The sequence below is a fragment of the Podarcis bocagei genome (assembly GCF_964188305.1).
Source record: "Podarcis bocagei genome assembly, chromosome: 7".
NCBI lineage: Eukaryota > Metazoa > Chordata > Lepidosauria > Squamata > Lacertidae > Podarcis > Podarcis bocagei.
In genome coordinates, this window is record NC_138132.1 from 38,956,536 (window position 1) to 38,976,699 (window position 20,164).

The 20,164-nt window shown below is 44.0% G+C and overlaps 1 protein-coding gene and 1 long non-coding RNA gene across 2 annotated transcripts in view; one reads left to right on the forward strand and one right to left on the reverse strand.

Moving 5' to 3' along the window:
* CHST8 (carbohydrate sulfotransferase 8) overlaps nucleotides 1–20,164 on the forward strand; it is a 250,365-nt gene that overhangs the window by 219,131 nt on the left and 11,070 nt on the right. The gene's annotated exons all lie outside the window — the stretch shown is intronic.
* On the reverse strand, nucleotides 34–19,665 carry LOC308592142. Its single transcript, XR_014010395.1, has 3 exons — nucleotides 19,338–19,665; nucleotides 8,609–8,952; nucleotides 34–83 (listed from the first exon to the last, which is right to left on the reverse strand). It is a non-coding gene; the product is annotated as an uncharacterized lncRNA (long non-coding RNA).

Sequence of the window (20,164 nt, forward strand, 5' to 3'; positions counted from 1 at the left end):
ATGGACATCCAGGGGCCTGTGAGAAACTCACAAGCAGGATCGGAGAAAGATGTCCCTAAGCAGCAGCCGTAGGTGTGGTGGTGCTGTTGATGAATGAAGAAGTGGAAGAGAAGGGGGATGGAGATTTACTCAGAACAACACTATTATTCCATGGGGCTGCATTCCCAAGCCTCTCCCTGTAAATACTGGATAAAAGCAGATGGTAAGGACTTTTCCTTGTCTTATCCATTCCTGGCAACCTGCCAAGGGGGTTGGTTCCTAAGCTGCCCAACACCAGATTGGGGGCCATCTTGTGGGAGCAAGAACCCTACTGGAGTCAGGGCCAGTCTTAGCATTAGGCATATTGTGACAAGCGCCTCAGGTGGAAGAAGCTTGGGGTGGGGCAATGACAGCTGCCCCCTGACTCCTCCTCCTGCTGAGTTCCTGGCCATTCCCCTCTGTTAGAAGAGACGTGTTGCACAGTCTGCCCTCCCTCAGTCTGCTTGTGATAACAATTTTCTAGTACTGAAGTAAGATTCAATTGTCATCTCAATCAGCTTCTGTACACGGAATAGAGGAAGCCATCTTTTTTGGATTTGTTTTACAGTGGTACCTCAGGTTACATACGCTTCAGGTTACAGACTCCACTAACCCAGAAATAGTGCTTCAGGTTAAGAACTTTGCTGCAGGATGAGAACAGAAATCGTGCTCCGGCGGCATGGCAGCAGCAGGAAGCCCCATTAGCTAAAGTGGTGCTTCAGGTTAAGAACAGTTTCAGGTTAAGAGTAGACCTCTGGAACGAATTAAGTACTTAACCCGAGGTAGCACTGTATTGTAATGTAGCATTAAAAAAACCAACTTCCTTATTTTTCCATTTCAAAAATATATATGGGGTGGGTGTGTCATCTTGTCCTTTGCCTCAGATGGGGAAATGGCTTGGTGTGGCCCTGCATGGATACGGCCAAAGGTCCATGCTGTCCAGCATCCTGCTTTTCACAATGGCCAGCTTGATGCTTCTGGGAAACTCACAAGTAGGGAAGGAGGGCAGTTACCTTACTGAGGGCAACAGGCCCTTCCCTGTTGTACATCCTCAAGCATCCAGTGTTCTGAGGTCTGTGCCATCTTTGAACAAGGGCACCTCAATTAGCAAAAAGCTTGTTGGCAGCTATTCGGGCTAATAGCTTGTGCGTAGACCCCTCTTCCTCCCTCGGTTTGCCTCATCAGCTCTTAAGCTGGTGATAGTCTTGTGACAGTTTCATGGTGGCTCTTGTAATCCCCTCTAATTTCCCTCAGGGTTCAGTCAAGAAGGAACAATATGAACACAGCTTTAGACCAAATGAACACGTTTATCCATCAAAATGGATGCAGCAGACCCTCAAAGTGTCCCTATTTTTCAGGGACAGTCCCGGATTTGCAGAAGCTGTACACCTGCTTGCTGGGGCTGATGGGAGTTGTAGTCCAAAGCATCTGAAAGGCACCAAGTTGGCAAAGGCGGCTTTAATGCTTCTGAGATTACCCCAAGACCCCCTCTGCCCCATCACTTTCAACAGCTAAGCTTCTGGTGTTGCTGATCCGAATGGCTCTTTCCTTGCCACAGACCAATGACTGTCCCTTTTTTAGAGGACAGTATAATAGCATTTGTCAAGAGCAAACTGTGGTGAATATCAGGCCTCCTGCCCCTACGTAGGCAGAGAGCGAGCCGGCAACCTGAGGTGGCCAGATCAGAGGGAGAGGAAACCACTGTGTCTAACAATGCAATTTGTCACTGCCTAGACTCGCCGGCGATGTGGGATTATAAAAGAGTACATCCAAAAGGTTAAGGATTTGTCTGCAGCATTGGAAAGTGATATCAAATTGAGATCGCTTGGGGGAAATAAAAATTCACGGCTGTGAGGAAAAGGAGCAGGCTTTTTGCTACCGCCAGTTACATCACCACTTGTCCTTGTTATGAGTGTCCATCTGCATACCCACAGTTGAATGCTTGGGGAGGGGCTGATCTGGTGTCCGTGGGTGGCCTGCGCTTGGCTTGTGGAGCATCATGGGAGGCCAGGAAGAGCCTCATTCAAATCTCATCTCAGACACAAGGAGGGATGAACAGATCTGCCAATTTCAATTTCTCATCAGTTTGCAATTTGTTTATTCAAAAAATGTCCCCAGGGTTCAGTTTGCAGAACTGGCACTGTTGTAGGTGCCACATAATTCTCATGTCACACTTGTAAGAAATCAACCTTTTTCTGTGGCAACATCTATACTTTGGAACTCCCTGCCTATTGACACCACGCAGGCACTTTCACTGTACTCTTTTCTGCGCCTGCTAAAAATGTTTCTGTTTAGGCAAGCTTACCCAGATATGTGCTTTAATCTCTTTTTGGTTTATGATTGATTTTAAGTATTTGTTCAGTGTTTAAAATAGCTAATTTAACTTTTTTTACTGAGATATCTAATTGTTTTATTCTATTTGTAAACTGTTTTGAGATTTGTTTATATATATATATATATATATATATATATATATATATATATATATGAGCAGAATATAAATTTTATAGAATACTAATAAATAAATAAATAAATAATGATAGTCTTTTAGAGCACTTTTTTTCCTAATACAGTGGTACCTCTGGTTGCGAACGGGATCCATTCCAGAGGCCCGTTCACAACATGAAAAGAACGCAACCTCCAGCAGCGCATCTGCGCACACGCGGGTAGTGGTTCGCCGCTTCTGCACATGTGCATGAAGTCATTTTGCACTTCTATGCATGCGCGAATGGCAAAACCCGGAAGTAACCCTTTCCGGTACTTCTGGGTCGCCACGGGACGTAACCTGAAAGAATGTAACATGAAGTGGACGTAATATGAGGTGTGGCTGTAGTTGCCATGTTGCCAAATGTACATACATGTTCCAGCAAGTTCTGCTAATATACTGCATTTTGTGTGTTACAGTAATGTGCATTTTTGTCCACATTACTTGGCTGGAGAACTATTTCTAAGTTTGGAGACGTGCACGTTTTAAAGGATGGCTGTGCTTCTGTTTGCATGTTGTTTCAGACTGTGGTAATTAGGCAAGCTCACCTATAAATGCGAACTGAATCCAATATCTACCGCAGACCTACCTGTGAGATGCATCTGTCTCACTCATTATTGACTTTCAGGAGGAATCTGAAAAACATTCCTGCCTACCTAGTCATTTGATGCCTGGATGATACTGTTCTTGGCAACCCTGAAATTACTGGATGAGAGAGCAGTTTTAACGTATTCTTAACATATTCTTAGTATTCTGTTTTTGGAATGTTTTTCATTATGTTGCTATTGATATGTTTGCCACCCTGGGGTCCTTTGGGAAGAAGGGTGAGGTATAAAATTTTAGTTGGTTATAATTAGTTACAGTGGTACCTCAGTTTTCAAACATCTCCGTTGACAAACATTTCGGTTTTCGAACGCCATAAACCCAGAAGTAAATGCTTCAGTTTTCAAACATGCCTCAGAAGTTGAACATGCCACACAGCTCCCCCTGAATGCAAGACTCTGAGGCCTAGCTGTCGGCTATTGAGTTTTCGGTTTTCAAATGTTTTAGAACTCGAACAGTCTTCCAGAATGGATTACATTCAAAAACCGAGGTACCACTGTAGTTAGTCAGTTAGTTAGTCAGTTAGTTAGTTAGTTAGTTAGTTAGTTAGTTTAAAAATATTTCCACACCGCTATCCATTAAAAATATCACCGTGGATTACAACAATAGTACATGAAACCATACTGTAGAAACCATATTAAATAGTTAAAATAAGAGATTGACTAACTATTATGGAAAGGTCTTCTCAACTGCCTGCATAAGCCTGACAGAATATAAATGTTTTCAGCAGGAATTTAAATGTTGGAATAGAAGGTGCCTGCTGAATCTCTATTGACAGAGCATACCTTCTAACATATTGAGTCCCAAAATCAGAACACACGTCTTCCTGCCCATGCTCCTGCACGAGTCATGTGACCAGCGCAAGATCACAGAGCCCAGAAGTTGTGCTTTCTCTCAGGGCCACACTGGCATGGCACTGCACAATACACTTTTTTTGAAGAGGAGCACTTTTTCGGGGTGAGATCTCGGCACAAAACTGTGCAAGATCACAGCACCCAAAATGGCTGTGGTGCTCTCATGTGAGGAAACAGGATATCCCATTTTTCCCCAGGATACTTGTGGGGTATAATAGAGTATTCCACAATACTGGGCACTTTCCCCTAGTAGACACACCTCTGTACACATTTTTTTCATTGCAAAACTAGTTTGTGAAAGCCATAGAACTTTGAATGATATCTGAATTTTGGTTTAGGTATGGTTTTGGGAAGTGTGAATTAGGTAAGCTTGCATTTTAATGCAAACCAAATTCATCTCTATGAGCCATGTGCTGATGAGGAAGCTTTAGCCAATCTCCTATCTCTCAGCCTAAGCCTAGGCCATCTGAACTATTATTTTTTTAATTGAGCATCATTACATTTTTACCCTGCAATTCCATCAAGGAGCTCAGCCTTTCTCTCATAGACTCCCTCCACTACTTTACCCTCACGACAACAATATAAGTCATTCAGAAAGACTATGACTGGCCAAGGCCACGCAGTCAACTTACTGGCTAAGCAGGGATTTGAACCCAGGTCCCCTCTGCTGTAAGTCCAACAAGCCTGTGTACTGTAAGAGCTCTCTTGAGGCAGAGAGAGCAACAATAGTGGTCTTCCTTACAGCACTGTTGTGAAGATTGCTTAGATAACGTACCTGAACACTAGGTATGTCTGTGGCCAGGGAGGCCTTCTAAACTTGGAGGAATTGGTATGGTTTGTGGGGATTGCTGAATGCAGCAGAATGACGAGCCCCCTGTACTTGCGATACAAAAATTTTATTTTATTTATATATTTTAAAAGCTCATAGTTGGCTGTATGGGTAAGCTGAGCTGTCGTCAGCATTTTCCTTTTTATATCCACCTAATGACATTTTAAAGAGCTGTAGATCTGCAAAAATCAATAAAGAAATAATGGGCTACAAGTGAAAGCATAAACCCACTTGGCGCCTTCAGATGCAGGCCGTTAAAGTAATTTGAGCACATTACCAAAAGTTGACTGTAACCGCAGATCAAAACTCAATGCAATTCATCCCGCCTGGGGGGGCGAGGGGCAGTTGTCGTTTTTTCCTATGGACAGCACCGCTGCTGAGCTGCCTTTTCTGTTGGAAGTGTTGGGATGCAGCTCAGCTTGTATTAAGGCTAGTGGGTTTGCATGGGCGAAAGGTGGATAGCGAGTGGAACCTCCAAGCTTCCTAGACCTAACCAGTGCTGACCTTCCTTCTGAAGTTAGACTGCTCAGGACTGCTGACCTCATTTCTAGCTCCTCCCTTCTTGTTTGGAGGTTCTAGCAGGGGAGCGCAGCTATCGTATACCCTTGACCGAAGAACGGTACACTCCTTCTATCTGGGATGGTCATCCTCTTCCACCGAGCACGCAGCTTCGGGAGGGACGCACATGGAGCGGTGAGGGAGGAAGGGGACACCCGCCTAGCCAGCCAGATCAGCCGAATCAACCCTGGCGATCAATGGGGTGACAGATGTCACAGCCAGATCGCCCTCACATCCACTAGCTCCTCCCTTCTTTGTCCTACCACAAGAGAGGAGACATCACTGTTGAGATCATGGACCAAACATAGTCCCCTGCTTCGCCAACTTAGACAGAACTAGGAACTCTTTGCATAACTCTTAGGTCAGCTTCCAGGGCTGGGCCTGTTGTCTAGGGAAAAATTCTTCTTATACTAAATTGTGGCACTTTTGAGGATCTGCCTCAGTGGGATTTACCCCCTCCTGTAACCCCTCAACTGAACCATCAATCAATCAACACAAAGCTGGCATTTCTTTATATTTGGGAATAGCCATGATAACCAGGTCAAATAGATTTGTGACAACTAAGGAACACGCAGAGCCTGGAATGATGCATGACAGCAATGCATTGGACATGGAGCTGCTTTTGAAGACAGCCCAGAAACTAGGAATAGCCAAATCTCTTGATTTTGGTTTATGACAGTTCCTCGTTTTTCAAGTGGAAATTCATAGGAATTTCTGTGTCTCTGGAGGCTTTCAAGAGCATTGTGCTCAGACTCACTCTCCAGGTGAATTACCCATTCAGTCAATAAGAGACATCAAGCTAGATATATAAGTGTTCAAGCTGGCCAAACTCATAAAAGCAGTACTGTCAGGGTTCAGCCCTGTCCAGACTTCAAACTATCTCATGAGCCTTTTGTGGGCAAAGGGCAGCATAGAAATAAATTACAGGCAACTCTCAATTTACACAGGGGTTACGGTTTCGGGATAGTGCATAAGGCCGAAATCATGTATGGTCAAAACACATTGGGTTCAGTGGCGGGTGAGATTGCCAAATGTGTGGGTTTTTCCTTGATGCCCCTCCCCTGTTTGCCCACTTTTATTTTATTTTTTAATTTGCCAAATTCATAAAGCTGAATGTGCACAAGTTAAATGTGCATTAAGTTGTGAATTGCCTGAGTAACGAGTAAGAAATAGAAGCAGGTGGCAAGGGATGGACCTCCAGCATCCATATCAGTTCCCAGTCTGAGCTGCTTCATTGCTAAAGCAACGTCTCATTCAGAGTTTCTCCACGCCACACTTTCCAGTTGACACTTCCTTCATTTGGTGAAGCTGCCTGTGGTCTTTGCAAACATGCCATAACAAATTTGCTAGTCTTTATGATGCTACAAGATTATTATTTTTGTTTTGCTGCAAACAATAGTTTTATTGAGCCAGTGTGGTGTAGTTGTTAAGAGCAGTGGACTCGTAATCTGGTGAACCGGGTTCGCATCTCCGCTCCTCCACATGCAGCTGCTGGGTGACCTTGGGCCAATCACACTTCTCTGAAGTCTCTCAGCCCCACTCACCTCACAGAGTGTTTGTTGTGGGGGAGGAAGGGAAAGGAGATTTTTAGCCGCTTTGAGACTCCTTAGGGAAGTGATAAAGTGGGATATCAAATCCAAACTCCTCCTCCTCCTCTTCTTCTTCTTCTTCTTGCTTTTAGTTTGCTAAATTTGAAATCTTTTCTATTTTATCTTTTTTCTTCTCTTATCTTATTGTACATCACTTCGGTAACTTTCCCTGTGAAGCAGTTTATCAATCTGCAAAGATGACAAATACCTCATAAATGAATTTTATGGGGAGGGAAATATATTCCATTTGGAACACTCATCCTCATGTTACCCAGAAAGCAGAATTCTTTCCATTTTGATTCCAGTTCTATGTCTATGAAAACTTACTTTATGCTGGATTTGAAAGCTGCTCTGCAACATTAAACAAGAAAAGTTCTAATAACTGGCACCAAAACCAAGTATTCTACCAAGCAGAGAGAAGATTTGGAGTCTTTTCCCCAAGACCACAGTTGGGGAAAGAAGAAATGTGCCTGTTTCATAGATATAGCTGAAGAAGTCATAAACTATCAGTCCAAGCTAACAGCTAAGCTGGTTTTGGAAAATAAAGATGCTCATTTGATTTCAGTTAAGAAGGAACAAGAATTGTTCTCTTAGGAGAATTGCAAAGAAAATTCATGCTTTGTACAATCACTTTCTCATTTCCTGTGATCAAACTATTTAAATTTAAATTGGTGGGGAGGGGACAAATTATTTCTTCCTTGTATGCAAATCCTGTACATCTTGATGTATGTGGGGGCCTCATATTTAAGGCATTCTCCAGGAGCTTTCAGGAGCTTTCTAGGAATACTGACACATATAAACAAGGCTTTGCCTCGGTGATTTCCAGTTTTTCGTTTGCAGAGCTTGGCAATCATGTCTAAAGTTCCTGACAGTCATTACAAGGCTCACCCATGTGGCATTTGCCCAACACATTGCTGTCAACTGGGTGGTTATTACCGTCTTCTTAATGTAGGGGAAATGAGGAAAATTTGAAATCTTTTTGCTACTAAATTTCTATATTTGAATTTGCCATAACTCAGATGCAAGGAGAACTAGCAAATACATTAACAAAGAGGTTGGTCACAGTTTTACTATCTCTGTATCACATGTTTAGAATGGTACTTTCCAACAACAATCAAGTTATTCTTCTAGCAATTTACCGGTAAATAGCACTGGCAATGAACATGACTGCACATGTGCCCCAACTCCCCCAAAATTCAGGACAGATAAAAGAAAGTCTGTCTTCAAGTAGTGCATAGTCATGGAACTGGATCCCACCAGAGGCAATGATGGCCACCAACTTGGATGGCTTTTAAAGAGGACCAGACAAATTCATGGAGGCTGTCAGTGGCTACTAGCTATGATGAAAGCTATGCCATTGTGCACTGTGGAAGGCAGTATGTCTCTGACGACCAGTTGCTGGAAACCAGAGGAGGTGAGAATGCTGTTACGCTTGAGTCCTGCTTTCGGGTTTCTCAGAGGCCTGTGGTTGGCTACTGTGAGGACAGAATGTTGGCCTGATCTAACAGGATCTTCTTATGTTCTTAGAAAGATCGACTTCAGCCAGTATAGCCCTGTATGTAGCAACACAGTCATATAAAAACTTTATTAGGCCTAGTCTAGACAGGTTCAGATTCATTCAGTGTAGACAAGTAACTCATCTCATAATACAGTGGAATCTTGGGTTACGTACCGTCCTTCTTACGAACGCTTTGGGTAACAAGCTCTGCCAACCCAGAAGTAGGTTTCCTGGTAGCGAACTTTGCCTCAGGATGTGAGCGGAAGCCATGCTCTGGTGGCGCGGTGGCAGCAGGAGGTGAAAGCACGCCTCAGGTTAAGAATGGTTTCAGGTTAAGAAAGGACCTCCAGAACGAATTAAGTTTGTAACCAGAGGTACCACTGTAAAAACTTTAGGTGGCAGAGAGAAAGTTCCAATGTTCCTCGTGGAACAGGAGGTTCTCCATGCATAAATAATAGCATTCCAGGTAGAAGCACATTATGGTAAACTGCTTTGATGTTATTTTTATGAATTTGGGTCTATGAGAGAGAGGGGGGGGGAGAGAGAGAGAGGGAGAGAGAAGCTAGGCTTTGGTATAAAACCAAAGAAACAAACATTGATATGCAAACATCCGTAATTAAAATACACATTACAGCAATCCCCTTAGAATGCTAAAATATAAACATCCATAATTAAAATATGTAGTGAAACAATTCCGTTAAAACAAGACAGCAATTAAATTATTTACATTATTTATATAAATGATTAACACAAGGGGTTTCAAGATATTCTTCTGAAAGACTGTGGGGTGAAATGTACACACATATAAAAAACGTTCTGAAAATGCTTTTTAAAAGTGTTTTTTAAAATACATTGAATTTTCCATAAGGCTTACCATCTAGTGTCGCATTGTATATTGCACTTATAACACACTTAGAACATTTTATTTGCAGCTGTATAGCTGAGTCCTGAGTTTCATAACTCTTACATTCAGAGCAATACACTTATTCACTTTTTTGCACACCCATTTTAATGCCATTTTATATTTCGTGTGAGCAGTGTACATCTCCCTTGCATTTCCTGAAATTTTATTTATGTATGTATTTCACAAGCTTCATATACTGCTTGATTACATTAAAAAAAAACACCTCAAAGTGCTTTACAGAAACTTCTCTACCCAGGTATAACAGATTACTCCAGGAGTGGGGAAGCTTTGGCCCTCCAGAGATGTTGCTGAACTACAACTCCCATCAGCCCCTGCAGCAAGCATGTTTTCATTGTGATTATCATAGATGATGATAGATGATAGATGATAGATGATAGATGATAGATGATAGATGATAGATAGATATAGATAGATAGATGATAGATAGATAGATAGATAGATAGATAGATAGATAGATAGATAGATGATAGATAGATAGATAGATATAGATAGATAGATAGATAGATAGAGATAGATAGATAGATAGATAGATAGATAGATAGATAGATAGATAGATGATAGATAGATGATTGATAGATAGATAGATAGATAGATAGATAGATGATAGATAGATAGAGATAGACAGACAGACCATTAGCATTTAATTGCACTTTAATTATGTTTGTTTTCTTTGTCTTTACCTATAAGCTTCCTTGAGTCCCTGTCTAGGGTAAAAGTGGGATATGAATAAATATACAGTGGTGCCTTGGTTCTCGAACGGCTTAGTTGTCAAACAAATCGGCTCCCAAACACTGCAAACCTGGAAGTAAGTGTTCTGGTTTGCGAACATTTTTCGGAAGCCGAACATCCAACACAACTTCTGCTTGAGTGCAGGAAGCTCCTGCAGCCAATCGGAAGCTGCACCTTGGTTTTCGAACCATTTCAGGAGTCGAATGGACTTCGAGAACCAAGGTACTACTATAATAATAACAACATTTGGAGGGCCAGACATTCCCCACACCTTCTCCACCCCGAGTCAAATCCTGCCCCCAACACTCATTTATTTATTTTACAGACTGCTTTATATCCTGAAGCCATGGAAGCAGTATACAAAAAGGTTATAATCATAAATATAATAAAGATTAGTTGTTTAAAACAAATGAGGAAAAAATATCAAAATTGCAAGTTCTAAAATAGCAACACCCATCTCTACAAATGCTAAAAACAATTAAACCACTTCTAATGTAAGAACATTAGGAGAGCCTGCTGGGTCAGCCCAAAGGGGGCCCATCGAGTCCAGCATCCTGTTCTGACAGTGGCCAACCAAATGCCTCCATGGGAAACCCGCAAGCAGACCCAAGAACAAGAGCTCTCTCCCCTCCTGTGACTTCCAGCAACTGGTATTCAGAAGCATTGCTGCCTTACTATAGAGGCAGAGCATAGTCGTCAATGCTAGTACCTGTTGATCTCCTTATATTCCATGATTCTACCCAATCCTCTTTAAAGCCATCCACACTGGTGTCCATCACTGCCTCCTGTGGGAGCGAGTTCCCTAGTTTAATTATGCACTAAGTGAAGAATGACTTTATTTTATCTGTCCTGTCTTTTATCTTTCACATCAACGGTTGTACAATTGATATTCAGTAAGTGGCTGGGAAATCCTGCTTAAGCAACCTTCTTCAATAGGTGCCGAAACATCGCATTTATCCCCACATGCACCAGCACGATCCGCTCAGCTCCCTCCTTCCTCCCTTGCAGAGGATGCTCTGAAGTGCCCCATTAAAAGCATTCAGCTGAACATGCTTAGAATCAGTTAGCAAAGCTGGTTCCTGGTCATGGGGAAGCTTGTAAGTGTGTTCAGCTCGGACTTAGATGCTTTCTTCTGTGGGGTGGGACTAGTCCTGCACCATCTATTCCTGTTGTCATTGCTTGCTCAGGCATCATGCTCAGATCCAATACTGTACAGTCCTCACTCACCGCTTTCTGCAGACATTTTTGCATCTGAGGTGAACCACAAAATGGTGTCCCCCTCCCTAACAGGGAAGAAGGGGTGCGTGAAGATCTACATCAGGAACAAGAGGGGAAGAAAGACCGACATCTTTGTGGATCCTGTGGGTCCTGCTACCTGAGGCCCTGCCTTTCTCGCTTTGATATGGTTTGTTTGCTTCCAGAGCAGCCAACCCATGTCTCCACCAACTTGGGTGGCATTAAAAGAAAACTGGACAAATTCATGAAGGAATGGTAGCTATCAGTGGCTACTAGCCATGATAACTATGTTCAGCCTCCAAGGTCAGAGGCAGCAATGCTGTCTTAAGCCTTCTTGTAGGCATCTGGTTGGCCAGACTAGATGCCGGACTATATGGGCCAGTGGCCAGATCCAGCAGGGTCATCTTATGTTCTTGTGTTCTCCTTGTCACTGTATGTTAGGCATTCCAGAGCAGCTGAAGCCAAGGCAACATGGTACATTTGTTTTCAATGTGATATTGACCACAAGGTAACAAGACCACAACTTGTGTTGGGTCAAAGAGAAAAAGAACGATGGGGGAGGGGAGTACATCGCAAAGATGTGGACTGTATTGACTGGCAAATGCAAGGGAAAATATTTATCAATAAACCTAATTGATGCACTGTAAGTAAAGGAACATTATAGATTAAATGTGTTGGGAACAGAACATGAAAGTTAGTCTATCACAATTCGACTCGCTGTCGAACTCTGATCCCTCTAACAACATCAAAATTAACCTGTGTGTACCCTTTACTGTATATCAGAAAGCATAAAGTAGGGTAGCAACCCATTTTACTCTGCAACTTGGGCCAAAGATAGAGTTCTACTTTTTTCTTAAAACCGAAACGTCCACACTGTCCCTGCATGCAATCAATTCTGAGCTGGCTGCTAAGTCAACCGTCGCAAACCAATGAAAATGGTGAGCACACCCTGCAAGAGATTATTGGCTTGTACTCAACATTGCAAGTAACCCTAATCAAGGAAAAGCTGAGGGTTGATAGAAGGAGGATATCCAGTTTTTTCCTATTATTATTATTCATATTCATATTATTAAATTTATTACCAGCAGGTCTCAAGTTGGGTTACAACAACTGAAAATTGAAAACAGTTGGAACAGAATACAGTCACCAAGGATTGGGTGGCTACTGAAAACGCATCGTAGACCAGACACAGCTCCTTGTGTACACAAGAAACAGGCATCTTGTTCCTGGCAAAGAGAGAACAGACTCAGCAAATCTCTATTTGACTATATTAAACCCAGAAACCTTAGCACAGTCTCTGCCAACCATCAGCTCCCATCAACTACAGCCAGCACTGCCTTGCTGATGCCAAGCATTCTGCATGAGGGATTCCCTCCTGCAAAGTTTGACAGAGATGCAAAGTGATATTGTTGAAAAGCTGATACAGATAGGTGTTGATTGACTTCTCTGAGCTGCAAGCTTAGGGGGCTTGTGATGCATACCTAAAAGGAGAATGAGAGCTTTACAAGTCCCATATTCTTCTCCGACTTGGATTAAAATCTGAGCCTTAGAAGAATACCCAATTTGCCCTCCAGGCCACCAAACCTCACTCTCCAGCCATGGCTGGCCTTACCATTAGGTGGAGTGAGGCATCCCTGGAGAACCCTTGAAAGGGAGGTAGATCGCTGGAGAATACTTGAAGGGGAGAGAGCCCCACCCTGCATTCTAAGTCATCCTGGCTGCCCTGTACCATCTATTTTTAAATAAATCCCAGGCACTAATTGTCTCTCAGAAATAGCTCAGACACAACTCCTCCCTCCGGAAGATTTTGTAAGTCTTCAGAGAGTCTGAGCTCTGACTGAGCAGCAGTCGGTGTCCAGGACTTGCTCAAAAAGTAGAGTTGCATTTAAAAAACACTCTGTACGTATGCGCAGGATATTGTTTTAAATTCCAGGCAGTAGACGAGTGTTCTGAAAGAAAATACTGCTTGATTCATACCACACCAGGGCATTACAAGCTGAGCAAATCCGTATTTCAAACAAGGTTATAATGAGGTTTGGAAACTTGTATTTTAAAACAAAACAAAAAATGCTCGCCATGTCCTGCCACAGACACCTGGGCAGCAGAGCTGTGATACACCAAGGTCTCTCTTCCTCAGTGCTGGGCTCCAGGTTTGCAACCATACATTATTAGGTAGGTACTGAAAAGTGGTTGCCTCATGAGCACCACGTTGCCACAATCAGCCTTAAGGTTTAATCAATATTCCATTGCATACCATGAGGAGGTATTTTTAAAAAGCAGCAATATTGAATTGCCTTGTGTAAAATACACACTTGACTAATGGAGTGCTTCATCTTTTAAAGAAAGATCTCTGCCTAGGAAGAATGTCTGACTGGTAATATAGTGTAGCAATGCGAATGGAGTTCGGGAGTAGCATGCAAGAACAGAGCTTCTGCAGGTAGGAGCAGTACAAACAGCCATTACCATAATTACCATACATTGACCAACATAATAAAATGTGAAAGCCATGTTACTTTTCTATAATGTGAAGGGGCGGGGAGCCTTCACAGGCACCTGGAGACTAAATTTTACAGGCTTTTGGCTGTGAAATGGGCATAGGCTTTCATCTGCAACAACCTATTTAATCAGATGTGAAGTTGTAACTGGGGGGAGTGTGTGTGCTTGCCATTTATAGAGTATCTCAGAGCTGGAATGGACAAGATTTTTTCCATCAATAATCGCTTGGTGACAAGTAGTGGAGAGAGGGACACACTTTTCTTTCTCTCTAAAATGGGTCCTATCATTTTCCCATATTGCCTATGTGAGAGGTAGAGAATTCATAGTGTTTTCATGTCAGAGAGGGAACCTTTGAACTGGCCAGGACTTCCAAATTCACACCTCCTTCCTCAAAGAAGGAGAATCCGAGAGTGACTGTCTAAACTATGGGTAGGCAAACTAAGGCCCGGGGGCTGTATCCGGCCCAATCGCCTTCTAAATCTGCCCCGCAGACAGTCCGGGAATCAGCGTGTTTTTACATGAGTAGAATGTGTCCTTTTATTTAAAATGCATCTCTGGATTATTTGTGGGGCATAGGAATTCGTTCATTTTTTTTCAAAATATAGTCTGGCCCCCCACAAGTTCTGAGGGACAGTGGACCGGCCCCCTGCTGAAAAAGTTTGCTGACCCCTGGTCTAAACCATGGTGTATGAATACAGTTGCTCTAGAGAAAATGCTGTGCTGGCTGGTGCTGATGAGGAGTCATAGTCCAAAACCGCTGGAGGGCACCAAGTTGGGGAAAGCTGGTCCATTTCTCTCTTCCTAGCGAGTGACAGTCCCACGGGTGCTTAAGCAAGGGGCAGGTGCTTTCAGCTGGACTTATTCACAAACAGATGGGCACAGGCATGTAAAATATTCTTGTGATTACATAGCCGAAGGAGTCTTAATGGGGAAAATCTATCACACACCCAAGGCTGATAGCTTTGAATTCCCCCTAGTATTCTCATTTGCAATGGCAAAAAAGGATGCATGTTTCACACTTGGCTGAGGAAGCTAGGGCTGGATTCTGCCTCTCTTCATCTCACAGCTCTGGCCCAGCCTCCTTCTTTATCTCTGCATCTGTCTAGGCTCTACTTTGATGGGCAGTTGCATCCCCCTGAAATGGATTGCTTGCAGCAGGTGAACTGGATGGCAGTGGGCCTTGGAGGCAAGTACCTGCTTGGTACTTGTCAGTCCAGAATTTGGGACTGACATTTGCAGAGCAGAGGCACCAATGCAGGGGGAAGACAGCCAGGAGGATGAGGATGCCTCCCGGAAGAGGCCTCGGAGCTGCCACCTTGGTGATGGAGGCCTGCCTGGTGATGTGCCTCTTGGCCCCAGCAGATGTTTGGGAAAATAATGACATCTGACTAGTTTGCATTCCAGCTAGCTTTGGCGTTCAGGGGAGGCTCGCACCACCCGGCTCATCTCGCTTTCTCCATGGCAGAATACCAGCCAACTCAGCTATGCAAGCAAACACCTGCAAAAGGCTTAGGCACCGGAGAGCAGGTGCTGCCAGTCAGAGTAGGCGATGCTGCACTAGATGTGCAAAAAAATTATTGTCTGACCTGGTGTAAGATAGCACCTCACATTTCTATAAGCCAAAGTACTGGTGCAGAGCAGCTTCAGGAGAGAGTGGTTTGTAGAGCAGGTGGAGTATTAACCCTTCCTTGTCTGCTACTACTAGGAACCAGCAGATAAAAGGAAAGCCTGCAGCAGCCAGGAAGTCTTGCCAGAGGGCAAAGGCAGTGGCGGGGCAACATGCTGCAGCCCCCGGAGCAAAGAACAGGCGGGGGTGTGGCTGGCACGAGTCCCAGGGGAGTGCCACATCATCTGGGGACGTGGCAAGCGGCGCAAGGGCGTGGCACATCGCCTGCAGGGGCGTGGTACATGTCCGGGATTGCACGGTGTGCGGCGTACGTCCCGGGAGGGCGCGGCATGCGGTGCACATCCCGGGGGGGTGGCCGTGATGCCATCCTTTCCCCAAATGGTGCCTGGGGCGGTGCGCTCCCCTGCCTCCCCTCCATTCGTACACCAGTGGGCAAAGGGAGGACTTTATGCCACCATTGCTCCCTATATCTCCAAACTCTGCTGGAACATTGCCTTCAAGCTGACTCCTAGTATAGACCACAAGCATCTGGGGCCCATGAGAGGTTTTCAGCACTCTCCATGAGGACGGGATACTGCCAATGGGGCAGTAAGCAGTGGGGCAGAGCTCCCCTAGTAAGTAATATAAAGACATAACTAAATCTTTCCAGTCTTGCTGCAGACCCAGGTCTGAAACAGAAACAGCCTTGGTCTGTTTGGTGGGTGACTTATGCTGGGGAATTCATGCAGGTGGGGAGTCTGACCCTGTTGGTTCTCCTGGGGCTCTCAACAACTTTGACAGCATCAACCCTTTGGATCTTTTTCTTGTATCCTTTTGTCTGGTTTGGGACTGGGAAGCATAGTGTTATGGTGGCTCCGATCCTTCTTGGAGAACTGGTCTCAGAAGGCCGTGCTGAGGAGTATCTGCTGGACCACAGAAAGTAGGGGGTATTGGATGCCCAGAACCAAAAGGTGGTGGCAGACGTAGCTTTTACACTCGCTTCTCTGTGCAGCTCCTTTCCTGGCAAGAAGCCAGGCTCATGACTCTGCCCATTATGCCTGCCTGTACCAAGAAGGACCAAAGGGGAGAATTTGCTTCCCCACCCTTCCAAGCTGTGCCTCCACAAGCTAGTCTAGGCTCTGCACAGGTTCCAGTTAAGACCGGCGGTTGGGTAATAAAAATAGTAATAACCCGAAGGAAGGCTAGTGCCTTGTTAGAGTCATGCTTTCTCAGAAGGCTGTCTTTCTGCAAATATCAAATGTGACAGTGGAGAATAACTGAAATGTGTTAAGTACAAACCCCAAGTACGGTAAGTGCTGACAGAGCTTGAACGCTAATGATGCTAATTAGTGATATTCCCAGAGATAGGGCCATGGTGGGACTGGGGGACAGAAGAGCCTCAGACTGGCTTTTCAGCTCTCATTGCAGAATTCTTAGTAAATATCAATTAAGTCTAGGAAATGTCACTCTCTCATTAGGATGCCTAAAAATGTAAGCAAGAAAAACAAACAAGCTGTGGTATCTGCCAGGAAGCTTGTCAAAGCCTTTTAATTAAACTTGCCCATGTATGTTTTGAGTAGTCCATCTTTAACTTGTGTCATGTATGAAATACGCTCTGTTTTCAGGCAGAAAATAGCAATTTTGATGGGACTGAAACTTTTGTTTCCCCTGTTAATCACATTGGTGAGCCCAGCCAATCAAGGATCACACCATGAATAGGATTGTTGTTGCTATTATTATTAATTACTCACCCTTCACCCTAGGGTCCCAGGGTGGGTTACAACATTTAAACACAATATTAAATAAATTATGTTAATAGTATTATAATGCTGATTACTAATCAGAGTCGAATGCCTAATGGCATGATTGGGTGTAATTAAGTGCAAGGGAAATTTAACTGATTTCCCCCCCCAAGAAATGCTAAGAACAACATCAGTGGAGCACCCATTGCCAGCTTTAGTTTGTTCACCAGCTGCAACCAGTTAGTCTTACCACAGTGGACCATGCATTCGTAACCTTACATTTAGATGGTTGCAATGCACTATATGAGGGACTACTTCTTGCATCTGGTTTAGAAGCTGCAACTAGTTCATATGCAACTGCTAGAAGCCCTGGGGCTGCCCAGTTTCTCACACATTGCTTTACTGCTGAAACAACTGCACTGGTTGCCTGTCAGATATGGAGCCTGCTTCAGAGCTTTGCTGTTGAAATCTAAGGCCCTAAGCAACTTGGGACCACTGCTTCCCTCAGCACACACCAAGATGATCTTAAGATTATCCAAAGAGACATTGTTGGTCAGTCTACAACAGAAGTATATCTTCTCAGTGAGAGCACTCTGGGATACCCTTGAGAAGTCAGTAACCAGTTTTAAACAGGTTGATGGGGCTGATGTGAATTGTAGTTAAGCAAAAGTTGGATGATCCTAGTTTAGCTATCCCTGGATGAAAGAGTCCTTCTTTGGGAAGGACCTCCATCCAGGAGGCTGGGCTGGCAGGATCTTTCTTCTCCATTGCCCCTGTGGTCGTATGTGCCACTGCTTGCCACTGAGCCTAACACTTAAGTCATATTTGATGCCCTTTGCTGGTGCAGTTGAAAGCCCTTTGTAGCATACCACCTGTCAGTGGATCTGACCAGAAGGACTGGTGCCCTCCCATCAGCTCTTTGCCTCCATCATCCCCGCAAATGCTCCCATTTCCTCCATCACTTCTGGTTTAGCAGTAAACTATATTTTCTTATTACAACCAACCCACAAAACTAAGCTTAACAGAAGCCATAATCTGTCTGCAAACCAAGCCTGCAGACAACACCTAATCCTGCTTTGTGGGTAAACTATGGTTTGTAGAAATCATAGCTTGCACAGTTTGGCTGCAATAGCAGATGGTGGTTTGTCAATAAATTGGAAGGACATCAAATCATGAAATGGGAGCTGGAGGTGAATAAACTGAAGGCTAATTCACAAAGCACTTACCGTATTTTTCCGTGTATAAGCCGTAGGTTTTTCCCCCTAAAAAATAATGTCAAAAATTTGGGGGCGTCTTATACACGGATACATCTCCCCTCCCCATTTTCTTAAATCTGAGTCCCCCAAAATAGGGGGCATCTTATACATGGGGACATCTTATAGATGGAAAAATATGGTAATTTTGGTTCAGTATTACTTCTGAATAAGTAAAGAAGAAGAAGAAATGAGTACCCTGTTTCAGAAAAAAGAAACCAGATCTTGGGTTTGAAAAGGTTTGACTTATTGCACTGTGCTCGCTGTTGCAACTTAACAAAATATTTCCTGGGAGGTTAGTCCCATCCACTCAATTGAGCTTGGTCCCAAGAAGGATGCTTTGGACTGTAGCCTAAATATTATTATTCCTGCCCTCTCCACTTTTCATCACTAGAAAATGCTCCTAGATTCCAATTCAAATGTTAAGTAAACTCTATTAAAGAAAGAAAAAAGATCCTCTGCAGCGTTTCTCACAGGAAGAATGCAATAAAAAGGAAAGCCTCTGTGAGAATTACCAAAAAAAGGAAGCTGTAAAAGCCTTGAGTAAACAGCAAACATTAATAACTTGCTCTGAAAGGAAAACAGCCGCAGATTACATCTGCTGGACAAGAAGTTCTTTGGGGCCAGCAAACGTGTTTCAGGCCTTCCTCAACACTGCTGCTGCTTCTGCACAGGGAAATAAGAGGCCTCCTCATCTGTGATCATCTTGCACTGTTAATGTAATGTGTGCACAGGCTCAGTCACCATAAATGTCTTAGGGGGCGGCGGGAAAATCCCATCACAGAATCTTAAAATAAAAGGGTTCCATTGCGACATGCAAAGGACCGTAACTATAGACCTGTTCTGCGACACCCACCAAGCCGTAGGAAGTTGGTGTCTGCTTCAGGGTCTGTGCCCCTGGAAAGAGAATACTTACTCAGAGTAGACCCCTTGAAATTGATGGGCCATGGCTGGAAGCAGTAATGCAGCTGAACCACTTTCTGGAAGCCACAGGAGGGGAAAGTGTCCTTGTCCTCCAGTTCTGTTTGCAGGCTTCACTTTATGGCATCTGGTCTAGATGGACCACTGGCCTGATCCAGAAGGCTCTTCTGGTGTTCTCGTGTTCAGTGGAAGCTGGCTTCCATCGGTTTCTCCCGAGGCATTTTTATCATTATTTTAAAGACACATTGTGAAACAGCCTCTCCATGGAAATGTCACTGGCCACTTGAAATGACACTGAAGGGTGGAGGAGATGCAGAAAGCACTTTTTTCCCTTTCCTCTGATGAAAGCTGGCATTCAGATGCAGCTGCTCAGGATCATCACTGGCGCAGGGGGATTCTGGGAACAGTGGCAAACTTTGGTCTTTGAAGTAACCTGTGTGTGGTCAAAATTCGGTCACACCACCACCACCTCTCACCTTCCATTTTACTCAATTCACTAAGTTCTTGTTGCAGAGCTCTGCAGCACCCTCTGGTGTTGGCTCCCAGTGCAGCAGAACTGGTCGCACTGCCCAAAATCTGCCTCTGTTAGGTGTTCTCGCTTCCTCCTCCAACAAGTGGCATGGGAAGCCTGATATGCCACACCCCTGCTCCATGCCTTACCTCACACGATAACTACAACCTTATCCAAACCATTCCCACCTTTCCACAGTCTTCAAACATTCCTCAAACCTGGAATGGGGCAGTGGCATCATGCTGGCCTTCAACATTTTAAAGCTTCAGGGTATTGTTATTTTAAAAAAACAAAAAAACAAAACCACAATG